Source organism: Rattus norvegicus, chromosome 3 (genome assembly GCF_036323735.1).
Source record: "Rattus norvegicus strain BN/NHsdMcwi chromosome 3, GRCr8, whole genome shotgun sequence".
Taxonomy (NCBI): domain Eukaryota; kingdom Metazoa; phylum Chordata; class Mammalia; order Rodentia; family Muridae; genus Rattus; species Rattus norvegicus.
The window spans coordinates 113868954-113885346 of record NC_086021.1 but is presented as its reverse complement, the minus strand read 5'-3'; the positions used below and the strand labels follow the sequence as shown (position 1 = coordinate 113885346).

The following is a 16393-nucleotide window of genomic DNA, read 5'->3' as shown; positions in this document are numbered from 1 at the left end:
TCCAAATAAATGAGGTGCATTAGTAACTTTCCTCACTGCAACAAAGATAAAATAGTTGCCACTGACAACTTAGTAGAGGAGTGAGGGCTTCCTTGAATAGGTTCAGAGGGAAGAGTTCATTGTGGTAGGAAGATAGAGCGCCAGGAGTGTGAGGCAAGAACATGGCAGAAGCATGTGGCAGAGCTATTCCCATGGTGCATTGGGAAGCAGACCATCAGAGCCAGAGGATAACACCCTGTCCCCATGTTCCCACTGCTGTTAGTAGTCCACAGATGCAAAGTTTACAGAACCTCCCAAAATATGGCCACTGGCTGGGGACTAAATGTTCAGACAGGTGAGCCTCTGAGGGACATTTTGCATCCCAATTCTAACAGAAGTCTTGGTTGAATCTGACCCTTGCTCTTTTCTCTGAAAACTGGCACTACCCTCACTCTGTCAAGGTCATGTAAGATGCTCTCTTATCCCCTTTGCTTGCTCCTAAGCTATTTAATGCTGGATTTCAGTCCATATGCCCATGTTCTCCCCTGGACTCACCAACCAAACTCCCTCAACCGGCCCACTTCTCAGTGTCTCAGGTTTGAGCAGATAACCTCATCCCTGCTCACTACTGCAGTAAGCACATACAGTCTGCTCTTCCATTTTTAACATGTTTTTTTGATTGTCATTTTGAATGATTCATATCAAAAGGCAAGATAGCCAGGCATATCTAACTTAATATTTAAAGAATAGAAAATTTGGGCGCAGATAGCCTAACGAATTTGACCAAATACCTTTAGCTATTTCCTGCCAAAGCCTGGACTGACAGAATTTGCTCCAACTGACACCATTTGCTTCTAAATTCTGTGTTCTTTTTATGAAACCTCCTTGCATTGGGAAGAAACCCAATGCTTATAAAGTGGGATACTGAAAAAGACAGTACAGAAGATAATGACGCCAAGGGTCCCTCACATGGTCCTCAGAACTCCAGGTAAGCAGCTGTCTTCCACCAATGATGAAGGGCACCATTCTTGTGTTTACTGAGGTCAGTGGCTATAACACGGGGCCAAAGCTAGAGTGAAGAGGTGAAGTGCTAAGGGTTGGGCAAATCAAGGGAACACTGCCACTCAAGACAGTATAGGGCTTATTTTGGCCACAGAATGTGGTCAGAGCTGAAACATTCACACCCCTAGGTGTGACATACTTCCTAAAGTCAACACACGTCCTCTAGGTTATGTTGGGTAAGAAATCTGAGGATAAACAGGTCCATGTGGTCCATTCTATCAGACCTGGCATCTAGATGTCTGTCCAGTGTCTGTCTGTCCAATGCCTTCATGTATAATTGGTTTCATTGACTAACCATGCTTTCAAGAAACTATTTTTTGCTTTCACTCAGACATGAATATCTCCTTAAAAGTAGACTCAGGCACAAGAAAATTCTATTGGAAACCTAGTAAGAGCTAATCATATACAATAATAATAAGATAGGCAGACAGACAAACAAACGAAAACCAATGTTTTGCAACCAAAAGCAGATAGGAGAGATGATCCATTTCATGTTGGATTCCTGTCACTTTTGACCAAAGGTCCCAATTACTGTACCCTCGCTCCTAGGCTACTCTCATCAATCAAAACATATCCGTCCTGTTTCCATTCCTTTTGGTGTCTAAAGGTTTATTGGATCAGAAAATAGAAACTGATGGAACTGGGCTAACTCTCTCAAGGTCGTACGGCTCATGGATAAACAGCCTGGGCTAGAATGCAGGCTTCACAGACATTCACTGCCCATTCCACCTCACACAGTGACCCACACCAAAATGAAACATTTCCATCTTGGCTATGAAGAAGTTTTAACATGAATGCATGAAACGTTGGGCATTTGTGAGTATGCTTGCACCTACAACTTTAATATTCACTCAACAAATGTCATGAGTAGAGTGCACATATCATTGAGATAAAACAATGAGGCATAGAAAATTGAGTAAATTGTATCTATAGTCAAGATAGTAAGGCCTAGAAAGGTTGTGGCTTACATGAAGAAACACACTCAGAGTGTTCATAGTGCATTGTTCTCCATTCCCACTCTCATGAGAATGTCCTTTAGACCATAATACTCAGATTAAAAGGAGCACCCATGAAGCTAACAATAGCATCTCAAATCTTCCTGCTGAACAACACTACAGGCACACACCACTGATTAAAAAAATAAGCAATAGATGAAAGTTTGACTAAATCATACAATCGAGGATTGTTAAACTTGGTGCCAACCACTGGAGTCAAATGATAAACCCAAATTCTTATAATCCCCATCACTAAGTATTTGGAAGAATAAATAAAAATAAAAATTTGCTCCTATTGTTCCTCTTTTCCCCACTGTCTTAGTTAGGGTTTCATTGCTATGAAGACACACCATGACCACAGCAACTCATTTGGAGAGGAAAACATTTAATTGGGGCTGGCTTACAGTTTCAGAGGTTTAGTCCATTAGCATCATGGTGGAAAGCATAGCAATGTTCAGGCAGACATGTGCTCATCACTATCGCCCCAATTCTCTGGATTCTTGAATGAAACACACACACACACACACACACACACACACACACACACACACACACACAAACACACACGAGAGAGAGACAGAGAGAGAGACAGAGAGACAGACAGAGAGACAGAGAGACAGAGAAAGACAGAGAGACAGAGAGAGACAGAGAGAGAGACACACACACACACACAGAGAGAGAGAGAGAGAGAGAGAGAGAGAGAGAGAGAGAGAGAGAGAGAGTTATTTTTAATATGCCCTAAGAAGCTCACCGGCTGGGCCACTCCCAAACTTCCATGTTGCTAATGCTTCCCCTCTGACACTCCTGAATTATTACTTACTAAAATTTATATTCCACCTCTGCTCCCCTGGACCCAGTTGGAAAGGGGCCCCTTGGGGTCACTCTTCCCCAGCTCTTACATGATTGTTATTCTGTCTTCTACAGCTCTCCTGCCTGATCCTCCTGCTTCCCAGGTATAACATTTCTGAAACCTTCTTCCCGAGGTCCTTCGCCTGGGGAAACTTTAAGTCCTGCCTCTGTCTCCCTGCCCAGCCATTTGCCACCAGCAACTTTATTAATTGAAGCCAACTGGGGGCAAGGAACCATGGTGTCTTACATGTAGACATGCGAATTCCTGTGTAATTTTGGAACCGAATTGACATAAGCAATAAACCAAAAGACACTGTGTACCACACTTCACAGAGCTTGACAGGGTGCCATTCCTATTCAAACCACCATACCTACCAGATAGCCTGACAGGACAAATACATCTAGACTTAGCTCTCTGTCTGTATTGTTTATCTATTGCTATTAACAAGTAACCTCAAGACTTACCAGCTCTAAGCAGCATCCATTGTCCCCTTGGTTTCTGGGTTTTGGGAATCTGGGTGCTACTTGGCTGAGTGCCACTGGTTTAAGAGCTCTCATGCAGTTCCAGTCAGAGATCCACTGAGCCTGTGAGGTTGTTTGAAGGTCCAGCAAAAGGATGGTGACTTCCACCATGTTAGCAAGATTGTGAGTTAATGTATTGAGTCCCTTCATTCTTCCTTGGCTGTTGGAAAGAAACCTCTCTGTTACCACGTGGTCTCACCAAAGAGCATCTTCCAACATGGCAGCTGGCGTCCTGAACAGCAAGCCTATGAGAGAGATGGACAGGAAAGTGGGCAGCAGAAGCCACAGCACTTTGTGTAACCTAATCTTCCAAGTGACACACCATTACGTTTGCCATGTTCTGTTCATTAGAAGAGAGTCAAAAGGTCCAGTCCACAAAGGGAAGGAATTGCAGAAGGATATAGCAGGAGATGGGAATCAGAGGGGCCACTTTCAGGGCCACATAATATATGTTCTAGATTAAAATTACACCTTCCAGATGCTAAAGGTGAACTCAAGTTAAGTTTGTGATCTTTCCCTTTTGAAGGAAAAACATTTTTATTGTAAGCACAAAGAGATGTTTATCCAAAAATTAGAGCTGGCGGCTGACTTCATTCTTGAAGCCACTGTGCGAAGTGGACATGTATCCCAAAGGGATAGACCCACAATTCTGCTATCCGTCTCTCCCTGCTCTCAGAGCATGCTAATTTCATAGTTTGATTTTTCTCTTTCTATCTGAACTGAAGGTCTTGGCTTCCAGACAACGCCAGTGAATGACACTGCCTGCATGTCAGAAATTGCTACTGACATTTCAATTTTGCTTAATTTTTTTTCTTTCTTTGATAGTATTATGGAGAAAATTTACATTTGAATAAAAAGCAAATAGTGCATGTCAGACGAAGCATCGGGGAATGTCAAATTGTTTTTTTTTCCAATTACAACTCTATTTCAAATAGAGTAATGCAATTAAAGGATAATTACTAGAAGCACAAAGCCAAGGTTACGATCAGAAATGGTTACCCTTTCGCTTTAAGTCCTGTCTTGCTAAATAAAATATTCCTGAGGGGCAAGTTAGTGTTTGAAAATAGAATACACTCATCCAGGAGCAACCAAACACTTGGCAGTGTTGGCCGTAACAAGTATTGTGCATAAATACAAGTACCTAAATGGGATGGGGAGACACTAAAGGTGAGCTGTGTTTTCCATGGCTTTATCACTCTGATTAATTATGTGATAAATTAGCTGTAGGATGCAATATTAATTAACAGAATATTAGTTGCATTTTATTGCCAATAACCTAACAAGCCCTGAAATAGTAACCGGACTAACCTGCTGACTCGTGCTTTTCTGCAAACTGAGCTGTAGTTTGATTTCTCATTTGTCCAAGCGAAACATCAGCGACTGAGTAAAACCAATTACCTCGAAACCCACCAAGCCCTCGGCAGCAACTAAGCACAGCCGAGCTTTGCCCAAATGTTATTACTTTCAAATTAGAGCTTGGTCTGAGATGTGGCATTAAAGAATTTCTACTGTTGAAAATAATTCAACATGGCAGTCCAGTGGCATAACTTTTTGCAGGGCCAAAGAAAAGGCGAAGCACCCCCCTCCCCCCTCCCCCCCCGCTGCGCCCCCCCCCCCTCCGAGACATCTCTCTGAGCTATTCGCTCTAGGGAGGTAAGGTTGGGAGAGCAGAGTGAATGAGAGAAGAGTGGCATTTGACTCCTTCAAGCCAAAGCTTTATGTGACTTCCAGAAGGGTGCTTTACTTCTGAGATGAAGTCTTTGGTTTCAGATGTAAAGCCCCCTTAGGGAAAAAGAACAGGAAGTCAAACAGGGAAGGCACTAAAGAGGTGCCTATTGGAAACTGTACTACTTGGCTGTGTAGTAAGAAACCCTCTAGCATGAGTACTGGGTATGCTTCACACACATTATATGTTTGTATAAACATGACTATCTGTGAATCTTCTACTATGCACATCAGTGGAGGGAGAATGGAAAATCATTTAGAAAAAAATTATGTGTTTTCTAGAAAAATAAATAAATACAGAAAAACTCTCATTAAGGAAGGGGGTTACTTAAATAATTACACGGCCAGAAGAACTAAAGCAAAGCGGAAGTCATGATGGGTACTTGCACAAGGGTTAGGTAATCCATGATGGTTCAAAGTTTGAGTATATGCTGGCCCACCATAGGAGGAAGCCATGCTAGCGGTATATTGCTGTAACAAAGAAGAGATAAGAACGCTTCCTTTCTCTGTTTTACTCCAAGATCCGAGCCTGCTGTCTACATTTAGAGTGGGTCTCCCACCTCCACAAACCTAATCAAGATAATCCCTCACAGTCATCCCCACATGTTTGTCCCCATGGTGATTCTAAATGCCACCAAGGTGAAAATAAAAGTAAACATCATCTCCATTCATATTTATTTATTTATTTACTTCTCTCTTTGACTTCTCCCTCTCTCTCTCCCCCTACCCACCTCTCTCTGCCTCATCCACCAGCATTTATCACTATACAAAAATCATATTTTGGAAAGTTTACTCATCTCTCGTCCTAGTTCTCTATTATCCTCACTCGGTCATCAACTGCCAAGTTAGGGCTGCGTTTTGCATGGTGGAGCAGTTTCTGGCCTGCAATAGGCAGAACACTAGCAAAAGCAAAGAGCAAATCCATTCACAGCCTTGCCTTACCAAGTACAGCGAGTTCAAAACAAAGCTGATCACAGCTACCATTCACTGTTGGGACTTCAGAAGCTAAAAGGCCTGCATATAGCAAGCCTTTCTAAAAAATCTTTTTTATTTAAATCGCTCAACCCACAGCCCAGAGAAACATTCTTATTTTATTTCATTTCTATTTTTCTTTCCTTCTCCTTTCTTTTCTTTTCCCTCTCCTTTCTCCCTTCCTTCCTTTCACCCTTTCGTTTTGAACGTAAGTTTAAATACTCAGAGACTGAAATGGTGTGCTTGGCTATAACTTTATGCATAGTCACGGTCATAGACGAATGAGGCACACAGGCCTTTAGCCCTCCCACAAACCCTCGAGGGCCACAGTTTAGGTGTGCAGCATCTTTACCACAGAGCTCCCTCTTCATCTTCAAAGCCCAGTAGAATAATCTGGCACTGGAGCCTGGACAGATGGAGATGGGACATCTGCCCTGGTGGGAATTAGAGGAATGTGCTCCTCCTGGTAGGCGGTGGGGAGGGGTGGGGTGGAGTGAAGGGATAGACTGGGTGTCCCTGCTCTGGGCCTTCAGCTGAGCTCAGATTCTTCTGTGGAGTTTTGCTGGAGCAGTGGCGCCTCATATCCCCAGTTCCAGACCCACATGTGAGCCTAGCAGCTGTCGGGGATCCTATTTACTTTTTATAAATCTAACAAATGAACAATAAATAAATGATGACTCTTCTGCCTCACAGAATCCAGCAAGGGCAGGACCCAGCCAGGTACAAGGGAAGCTCAACTCCCCTCAGCACTCAGAAATGAATTCTAAACAGCCAACACCAAACTCCGAGTTCTTCGAGCCCATGAAGTTTCTGCATGCTTTACACTATTCCTCATGCTAGTCTTCTGGAGTAAAAGAAAATTCCTCTGCCTACTCATTCCACAAATTAAAATAAAAAAGCATCTTTCCCCTGAAAGGTCTTGTTTCTTACAATGCTATCTGTGTCCTTTGACCAGGAAGAGTTAGAGAAAAACTTGAGGATTGATCGGAGGGCCACAGAGCCCAGGTTCCATTAAAGTGTATTAATGCCAAGGTCTGTGCAATTAGTGAGAAGTCAATCCCCATTACTAGTTAACACTATTGAATATCTGCTTTCTTTAATAAAAAGCCATGTCCAGGACAAAGAGAATAAATCAATAGGTTGGCTGCACTTAGATCTCTTCTACCTTCTGCTAAAATGTGCAGAGAGCTCCCTGTCAGAGTTGCCCTGTGTATCTGCCAAGCTCAGCCTGAACTGGCAGCCCGCCCTGACTTGTTTGCCTGGGATCTTCCATTAGTACCCAAGCTCAGCCCCCAGTCTTCCCATCCAGAAAGTTGAGTTTTACTTTGTGCCTAAAATTCCTTCATTCTAGCTTAATCCCAGTTTGCCTCTGCTTAGTTCAAAAAACAAACACCAGAGCTACTACAGCCATACTTTGGACCCCAGGGTGGGCCAGGTATCAGGCCTTCCTTGTAGATAGAAAATGTCAGGGATGAAATTGCTGCTTAGAAGGGACAAACTGCCAGGGACTAGGCCACTACCTAAAGACTATACATGGACTGACCCTGGACTCTGACCTCATAGGTAGCAATGAATATCCTAGTACCAGTGGAAGGGGAAGTCCTGGGTCCTGCTAAGACTGAACACCCAGTGAACGTGATTGTTGGGGGGAGGGCGGCAATGGGAGGAGGATTGGGAGGGGAACACCTATAAAGAAGGGGAGGGGGAGGGGTTAGGGGGATGTCTGCCTGGAAACCGGGAAAGGGAATAACATTCGAAATGTAAATAAGAAATACTCAAGTTAATAATAATAATAAAAAAAAGAAGGGACAAACTGCTACAGCTTGAAAGAATCCCCCAGAAACACCCTGCACTTTTGTACCTGGCTACTCTCCTTGATACTGGTTTTTGGAAGCACCTGGAATATTCCAGATTCTCCCAGACCCACAAGACACCTGTGTTGCTATGGAGGCCATGACTGCATCTAAGCTGTCTTTGCAGCTAAGTCTTCCACAAGACGGGGAGCACGAGTTTGGCAGTATCCTTATTACACTGCCTGGCGGATTAAAGAGTAAGAGGGTATTGGACGTGTATTACTCTGGAATTGGAAAGTGGCATTTCTACTAAAGTAAGTTACTTTCCTCAATTCACTGTATGTATAAGGATGCTCCGTCTTTCACAGAGGAAACAAAAAGATCATTAATGTAAATTTACCTGCTCTGAGAGCCTAGATGGTGGGCTGGATCATGGTATCTGTGCAGTGGGAGGTAGAATTGTATTCCTGTTTGAATTTAGTAGATTGGTATAGATTTTTCTAGTTTCTTTTTCAGTCATTTCAAGTCTAACATCTTTCCTCCCACGCAAGTAGATATATCTAAGCAAACAATGCTAAACCCATTTCTGCTTATGGCTGCTTCTAGATTCTTCCATGCCATGTTCCATGACTGTGTCTAGTTTGTAGCCAATTGTGATCGCAAAGCAGATTCTGCACTGTGAAACCAACACGTGATCCCCATTCTGTTGTGGACATTTCCCAGAGCCATCAAGATCATCCACTGGGTCCAGAGAATTGGGTGGCAGGGGAGAGGTATGGTGGGAAGGGGAGTCTGTCCGCTTCAGTTTATGAAGGTCCCCTTTTGGCCAACAGCAGTGACTAAACCCCCGTTTAGAAATGGGGCTCACTGAAGGGGCTTGCAACCCCATAAGAACAACAATGCCAACCAACCAGAGCTCCAGGGACTAAACCACTACCCGAAGACTGTACATGGACTGACCCTGGGCTCCAGCTGCACATGTAGCAGAGGATGGCCTTGTTGGGCACCAATGGAAGGAGAAGCCCTTGGTCCTGCCAAGGTTGGACGCCCAGTGTAGGGGAATGTGTGTGGTGGGGAACAGCCTTATAGAAGAAGGGGAGGGGAGATGGGGTAGGAGGCTTAAGTCGGGGAAAATGGGAAAAGGAATAACATTTGAAATGTAAATAAAAAATCAAATTAAAAAAAAAGATAAATGGGGCTCACAAACAAAGTGCTCCCACACTCAAGAAGAAAGCCCAAGATAAAGTGCAATGAAGAGTCCCAGGAAATAAACAAACACCGCCTCAAGCAATCTGCCTGTGGGATGTTTACATAGAGAAACCGCCTTTGAGAGGGTTGGTGGATGCCTGTGGTCTTCTAACAAATCCTGCTGCGTATCTCTAAAATGAATAGCAGGAGGCAGAAATGGATGAATCATATTTTCAAAACATAAAGAGGTGTTTTGAAACCTTGAAATTAAAAAAAAATCATTTCAAAAGCTGCGAATCTTAAACACTACGATGCAGCCACTCCCTCTCACCTTTCAAGGCACAGTGGGAAATTTTCCTCCGCAGGGGCTCCAGGGAAACCAAGCTTTACTGGAGAGCCAGGTTGCCAAGCCCGAGTAGTAGAACAGAATGCGCTGCACCCTCATCTTTGAATTTAAGTGCATGTTAAAATTTTTATATAAAATTGAATTTGATCATCAAGTTGTCCTGAGGGAGGAAAGCACTCCAATACCTACACTTGTTGACAGCTTACTAGACACGCCTGAAATCTGAGCTGTCAACTGTTAGGAAAGACTACTTAGAAGACCGTCTTTAGAGCCTCAGCAAAGACAGTCAACATTGGGATTGCCCAGAAGAAAGAGAAACTTGGTTCAGTGAATTCTCTCTCTCCATTGGCACAAGCTTTGAGATAGCCCTCAAGCCTACTGGAACTTCTGATCTTAGGAACTATCCTAGTTTCTCTCCCTCTAATAGTTTTTTCCAGTCGTTCACAGGAGAAAGAGTAAAGGTCCTACCTTGCGTAGGTGCTGGCCCAGAGAAGGGAGAGGGGCTTGATTTCCATGTCTGTAAAGGGAGGTAACCTCACATGGCTTTGACAAGTGTGGTGGTGAGGCTAGGAATGGTTCCAAAGGCTCAAATATTTGAAGGCTTGGACTTTAGAGAGTGGTGCTACATGACAGGGACTAGGAGGGTTAGGGGCAGAGTTAAGATGAAGGAAGGGTATCAGCGGGGGTGGGCTTTGGAGTTTCAAATACTCAAATGGAGCCTAGTGACTCTCTGTTCCCACTGCCTGTGAATCCAAGATGTGAAACAGCTCCCTCTCCAGCACGATGTCTGCCTGTGCGCTGCCATGCTTCCTGCCACGATGATAATGAACCAAACTTCTGAAACCGTAAGTAAGCCCCAATGAAGTGATTTCCTTTATGGGGATTGTTCTGGTCATGGTGTCTCTTCACAGCATAGGACACTGACTAAGACAAAAGTTGGGGGCGGGGGGTACTACTGATCATGCTTCTTGCTGGCAGAATGTGGACTTTGGATTAGGAAAGCAGTTCAACACTTTAAGTGGGACTTAATGGGCCATACTTGTAAGAGCCGGGAAGGCATTGGTGCTGAGAGCAGCGCAGATTCTAACAAGAGGTTTCGGAAGAGAAGAGTATTAGTAACTAGCCTAGAGATCTTTCTTGTGATATTTGGCCAAAGATATGGCTTGTTTTTGCCCCTGTCCAAAAGTCTGCCTGAGGCTAAATGGAAGAATTTTAGATTAACAGCTTTGGCAGAGAAAATTTTAAAACAGAATGGAATTGACTGTGTCACACGGTTATTAGTGGGCAGTTTTATACAGATCTATGGTGAAAAGGAGTGAGTTGAGCAAGAAAAAAGTACAATATATTCAGTTTAAGGAGAAAGGGGGCCCCAGGAAGTGTAACGGAGCTAACTAAGTCCTTTGCTCAAGGAGATAAACAAATTAAAGAAAAGCCTGATGCTAAATGAAAGAAAGAGAGTGGTGATCTCAGGGCAAGACCCACCCAGCTAAGCTTCCAACTTGTGATAAAAATTAAAGAAATCCTAACCAGTGAAGGAAACCATCAACAACCAAAAGCTGACGTAGATGTAATGGAATGAGGGGGCCAGTGTCAGCCCCAGCAAGAAGCAAAGCTTGGCATTTCAGCCTTGTGGTTCTGGCTTTAGGGTGGAGGATACAAGAAAAGACTTAGGGAATCTCCCTCAATTAAGGAAAGCTTTTAAAGTCAGGTATGTGTCAGGGGTGTCCCAGCAGGAAGGCTAAGCAAGGCCACTGCATGAAGTTTTGCGGTAAAGAGACTTTGAACTCTGGCCTTTTAAGCAGTGTTGAGACTGGTAGCATATGGGAACTTTTGGAGTTAGATGAATGTATTTTTGCATTATGATATGGCTATGGGTACCAGGGTGTGGAATGTGGTGGTCTGAATAGGAATGGCCTCCATAGGCTCATATATTTGAATGCGTTCTTATTAAGGAGTGTTGCTACTTGACAAAGATTAGGAAGTGTGACCGTCTTAGGTTAGGGGTGGCCTTGCTGGAGGAAGTATAAACTGGAGATGGGCTTTGGGGTTTCAATTGCTCAAGGCAGGCCTGGCGTCTATTTCTGTTTCTTGTGGATCCAGGTAAACTCTCAGCTGCTCCAGTGTGGGTTGAAGGAACTGGGGAATAAGGTCTCTGGCGCACCGGGAGACTGTGTCAGAGAACAGCTCTTTTATCGAAATGACAGAGCTAGTTTATGTAGCTGGAGTCATGGGGTGGGAAGAAAAAGGACAGGGAGAATATGCACCTAATTTGCATATGCAGACCTGATTGAAGTCAGGCAAATGTTATTGATGCACCAATGAAAATACCAAAGCTGGAGGGAGGAGACAAGAAAATTTCCAAGTTAATCAATTAGATTAGCAGACTGCTAGTCACATGATCTCTAAGAAGCCAATTCTCTGGAGGTGGAACAGAAACTTGACTCTGTCCTGACAGGGTATGACCTTTGACTTCAAGGCTGACTTGGGGAAGGGGTGGCCCCATTCCTGATGTGCTCTCTGAGAGCTGTCTGGGCTATGGACAATGCTCTACCAACCCTCAACTGGCTTGGAAAGCCACACTCCAGCACCATGTCTGCCTGTGTGCCACCATACTTTTTTGCCATGCTGGTGATAAACCAAACTGAACTGTAAGCAAGCCCCAATTAAATGTTTTCCTTTGTAAGAGTTCCTGTGGTCATGGTGTCTCTTCTCAGCAACACTGACTAAAATAACAAGTTATATTTAGAAATATATGTGTCTATACAAATACATATATGCAAGCAATAACAATAAAAGAAGCCACATAACAACAAGAGAAGAGGCCAAGGATTTAAAAGATACAGGGGAGGGGTATATGTGAGGGTTTGGAGGAAGAAAAGGGAATGGGGGAAAATGGAATTAATACAATCTCAAAAGGAAACAAAGTAAGAAACAAAAACCACAAACAGGAGGAAAAAGAAGTGGTTTAACGGGGACAATGGCTGACCCCCATGCACAAAAGGTAAAAAGCCAGCCCATCTTCTTCAGCTGTGGTAATGCTCACCCCTGTCGTCAGCTCTTTCCCTCTTTATTAAGCCTGAACTTTTACCCTCGGCAGCATCAGAACTCTAATCAAGAACATGGTAAGATTCTCTAATGAGAACGATTTGGAGAGACCCTCAATAAGCCCCTAGTGTGACAAGAAAAAAATATCCATAGGCAGTGACCAGAAACTCTAAGATTTAGACACTATCTTAATTGCTTTTCTATTGGGATAAAACAGTATGACCAAGGCAATTTATTTAAAAAAGAAAGAAAGAAAGAAAGAAAGAAGAAAGAAAGGAGGAAGAAAGAAAGAAAGAGAGAGAGAGAGGAAGAAAGAAAGAAGGAAGGAAAGAAAGACATTTAACTTAATATTCACAACTCCAGAGGGTTCGAGTTCATAACCATCAAGGCAAGGAGCATGGCAGTAGAGGTATGGCACCTAAGCATAGCTGAGAGCTTATGTCTTGATCCACAAATATGAGACAGAAACAGAGAGAACACTAAGTGGGAATGCCAGGAGCTTTTGAAAAGTCAAAAATGGCCCTCAGTGATGTACCTCTTCCAACAAGACCATACCTCCCAAGTCCTCTCATACAGTTCTACCAACTGGGGACCAAGTGTTCAAACCCAGGAGCCTACTGAGGTAGGGTTGAGGAGTTCTCATTCAAACCAACACACACCCTCATGTGTCCTGTCATTAAAAATCACTTTAAAATGAGCGGAACGATTATGTCTGATGCCTTCTTATCTCATTCGAAGTAGAAGTAGAGTCTTTACAAAGCTCTTCTCACTGGGGCAGCAGCCAAGTCCCTCACCCACTGCTCCATTCTTCCCCCTCCTCTTTCAGACATAGTGTCTGTTCATTCCTCAGACGTTTCAGGTACACTCTTTTTTCAAACCCTTTGCACCTGTTTTTTGGATTGCTTTCTGTAGTGCCCACATGGAAATAGTACATCTTGAAGTCACTTTTACCATAAACTTCCTGAGATAGCTTACTGAAGTTTAGCCCCTACAACCCCTTAAACTCCCTTTTTCTAACATATATAACTTACTAAGCAAATATAATTTACTGTTCCTCCCCATTTCCATGTAAACTCTACAAGGATGGTTTTCTGCCCAGTGACATCCCCTTACTGCCTAGGAAAATGCAGTCATGATTCCCTCAATACTAACTGAATAAATGGATGATGACTTTGGTTTACCAGATCATTCATATATAAAGGCTAGGGCACCTTAGAGTTGCTAGAACCATTGCCACGGTGGTGGTTTGAATAAAAATGTCTCAAATGGGCCCACAGTGTGTGGCATTATTGGGAGATGTGGCCTTGTTAGAGGAAGCATGTCACTAGGGTATGGGGTTTGAGGTCTTAGAAACTCAAGCCAGGCCTAACGGTTCAGTCTTTTGATGTTGCCCATAGATCAAGATAAAGAACACTCATCTTCTTCAGCACCATATTTATCTACATGCCACCATGCTTCCCATCATGCTGATAATGGACTAAACCTCTGAACTGTAAGCTAGATCCAATTAAACTTTTTGTCTTATAAGAATTGCCATGGTCATGTCTCTTCACAGAAATAAAACACTTAGCAGAAGTTAGTACCAGGAGTGGGGCATTGTTGTGATGGGTCTGACCATGCTTTTGTTTAAAGGAATATGGACTTTGCTACTTTTGATTAGAAAAGCAGTTGAATACTGTAAGTGCGGCTTAACAGGCCATAATAGTAGGAACACAGAAGGCAGTGGTGCTGAGGGTGATTTGAACTGTGGAAGCCTGGCTCAAGAGATTTCAGAGAAGAATATTTGTATATGGTCTGGAGACCATTCTTGTGATATTTTGGCTAAGAATGTGGCTGCTCTTTGTCCTTGTTTGAAAAATCTGCCTGAGGCTAAACTGAAGAATTTTGGATTAATTGCTTTGACAGAGGAAATCTCAAAACAGCTTAATATTAACTCTGTCTTGTGGTTATTAGTGGTGACTCTTACACAGATCCATATTAAAATGCTGACCAAGGAAAAATACAAAATGTACAATTTGAGGTAAAAGGGGGCAGCAGGAAGTGGAATGGAGCTAAGTCTTGTGTTCAAGGAGATGGATAGTTTGAAGAGAATCCTGATGTAACATGAGATAAGGAAGTGGTGTCGGGTGTGGCGGTGCACACCTTCCACTCTAGCACTGGAGTCAGAGGCAGCTGCATCTCTGAGTCTGAGGTGCAGATTGAGTTTCAGGACAGCCAAGCTCAGACCGTGAAGGGAACCATTGAAAACAGAAAGCTGGTGAAGAAGCAACTGAACCAGAACCATGTTCTAACCCCAGCAAGTAGTTCTCTGGCAGCAGGTATCCCGTGGCATCTCCAACATCTGAGGGTCTCCAAGGTAATCCAGGCCTCGCCTTCACCGATTCATGCAACGGCTACTTCAGGCTTCCATACAGCTCTAATGCATGCCTGGCCTCGGCAGCTTTCCTGAGTCACAGAGGGAGATTCCACAACCTCTTCCTTCTCTCCTTGACTAACGCCAGAAAAACTCGGCCAAAGCTGCCAAGTTCTGCTGCTTTCTAATATCTCCATTGCAAAGAAAGTAATCTCTTCCCACATGCCGCCTTCCACTCAACATCTCGTTTGCTTCTCACAACTAATCCTCCGAGTGCCATGTGGCCAGTTTATTATTAAATCATGACGCAGTTAGGATTTCTATTGCGGTGATAAAACACCTTGATTGACTAAAAACTACTAGGGGAGGAATGAGTTGTTGTTGTTGTTGTTGCTGCTGCTGCTGTTGTTGTTTTTATTTGTCACTTCCACATCACTGTCCATAACTGAGAGAAGTCAGAGCAGGAACTCAAGGCTGAAACCTGGAGGTGGGAACTGAAGCAAACACCATGGAGGAATGCTGCTTGCTGACTTGCTCTTCCCAAACTGCTTAGGTTGCTCGCTCTCTCTCTCTCTCTCTCTCTCTCTCTCTCTCTCTCTCTCTCTCTCTCTGTAACAATGTCTTTTATTAGGCACAGAATTTTAAATGATCTCTTCAATTTCTCCAAACACAGGCAAAACTATGTGTGCCATTGAAATTACTGGAGCTTGCCAACTACCTAGAGAAGGATACTTATCCCCAACCTGCTTAACCAGGAGGCCAGTTCATCTGCTGACCTCCAAGGACGTGGAGGTGAACATGACTGCCCCCCATCTGCACCTTCATTCACCACCATCCGATACCCCTGCTTCAGGCCCAGATCCACAGCACATTTCTTGCCAACAATCATTAAATGTCCTAGAAGACTTTCATCATCATCATCTGCCACAGAAATCTGGGATATGTGCTTCTTGGATATCACCAGAAAGTGTGTTGGTGCTTGAGGGAAATGTCATGAAAAGCAAGACACCGATCGTCCTCGAAAATGATCTTAGCCGGGATTTCTTTGCGGATGATCTTGCCGAAGATCGTGTCACCACCGGGGTGGGCCACTTGACCCTTGGCAATCTCTTCAGCCATCGCGGCCGGTCTCTGTCCTTCCCGCGCCGCGGCCACGGTGGGGAGAGGAACCGCCGGAGCGCGCGGGGACTGCGGGCTCGCTTAGGTTGCTCTCTTATACAGCTCTGGGCTGCCAGCCCAGGGATAGCACCTCTCACAGTAGGCTTGACCCCTCCTACATGGATCATTAATCAAGAAAATATCCCATAGCTTTGCTTACAGGCCAATCATACAGAGGCGTCTTCTCCATTGAGATTCTGCCTTCTCTGATGACTCTAGCTTGTGTTGGATTGGGGGATGAGGGGGGGTGAGGACTAGCCAGCAGGGAGATGAAGCAGACTGTCTACCATGGTGTACCACGGTATACTGGTATGTGGCAGAACTCAGAAACATGTAAAAGTTCCTCTGACATAGCGAATCTCTGTTAGCTATAATTTTGCCCCCACAACATCTGGAAGCAGATGAC

General features: G+C 43.9%; 1 pseudogene; it reads right to left on the bottom strand.

Annotated features, from left to right (window-relative positions):
- Positions 1–15996, bottom strand: part of Hint1-ps4 (histidine triad nucleotide binding protein 1, pseudogene 4) — a 28402-nt pseudogene extending 12406 nt beyond the window's left edge.
- Positions 15997–16393: the final 397 nt, after the last annotated feature.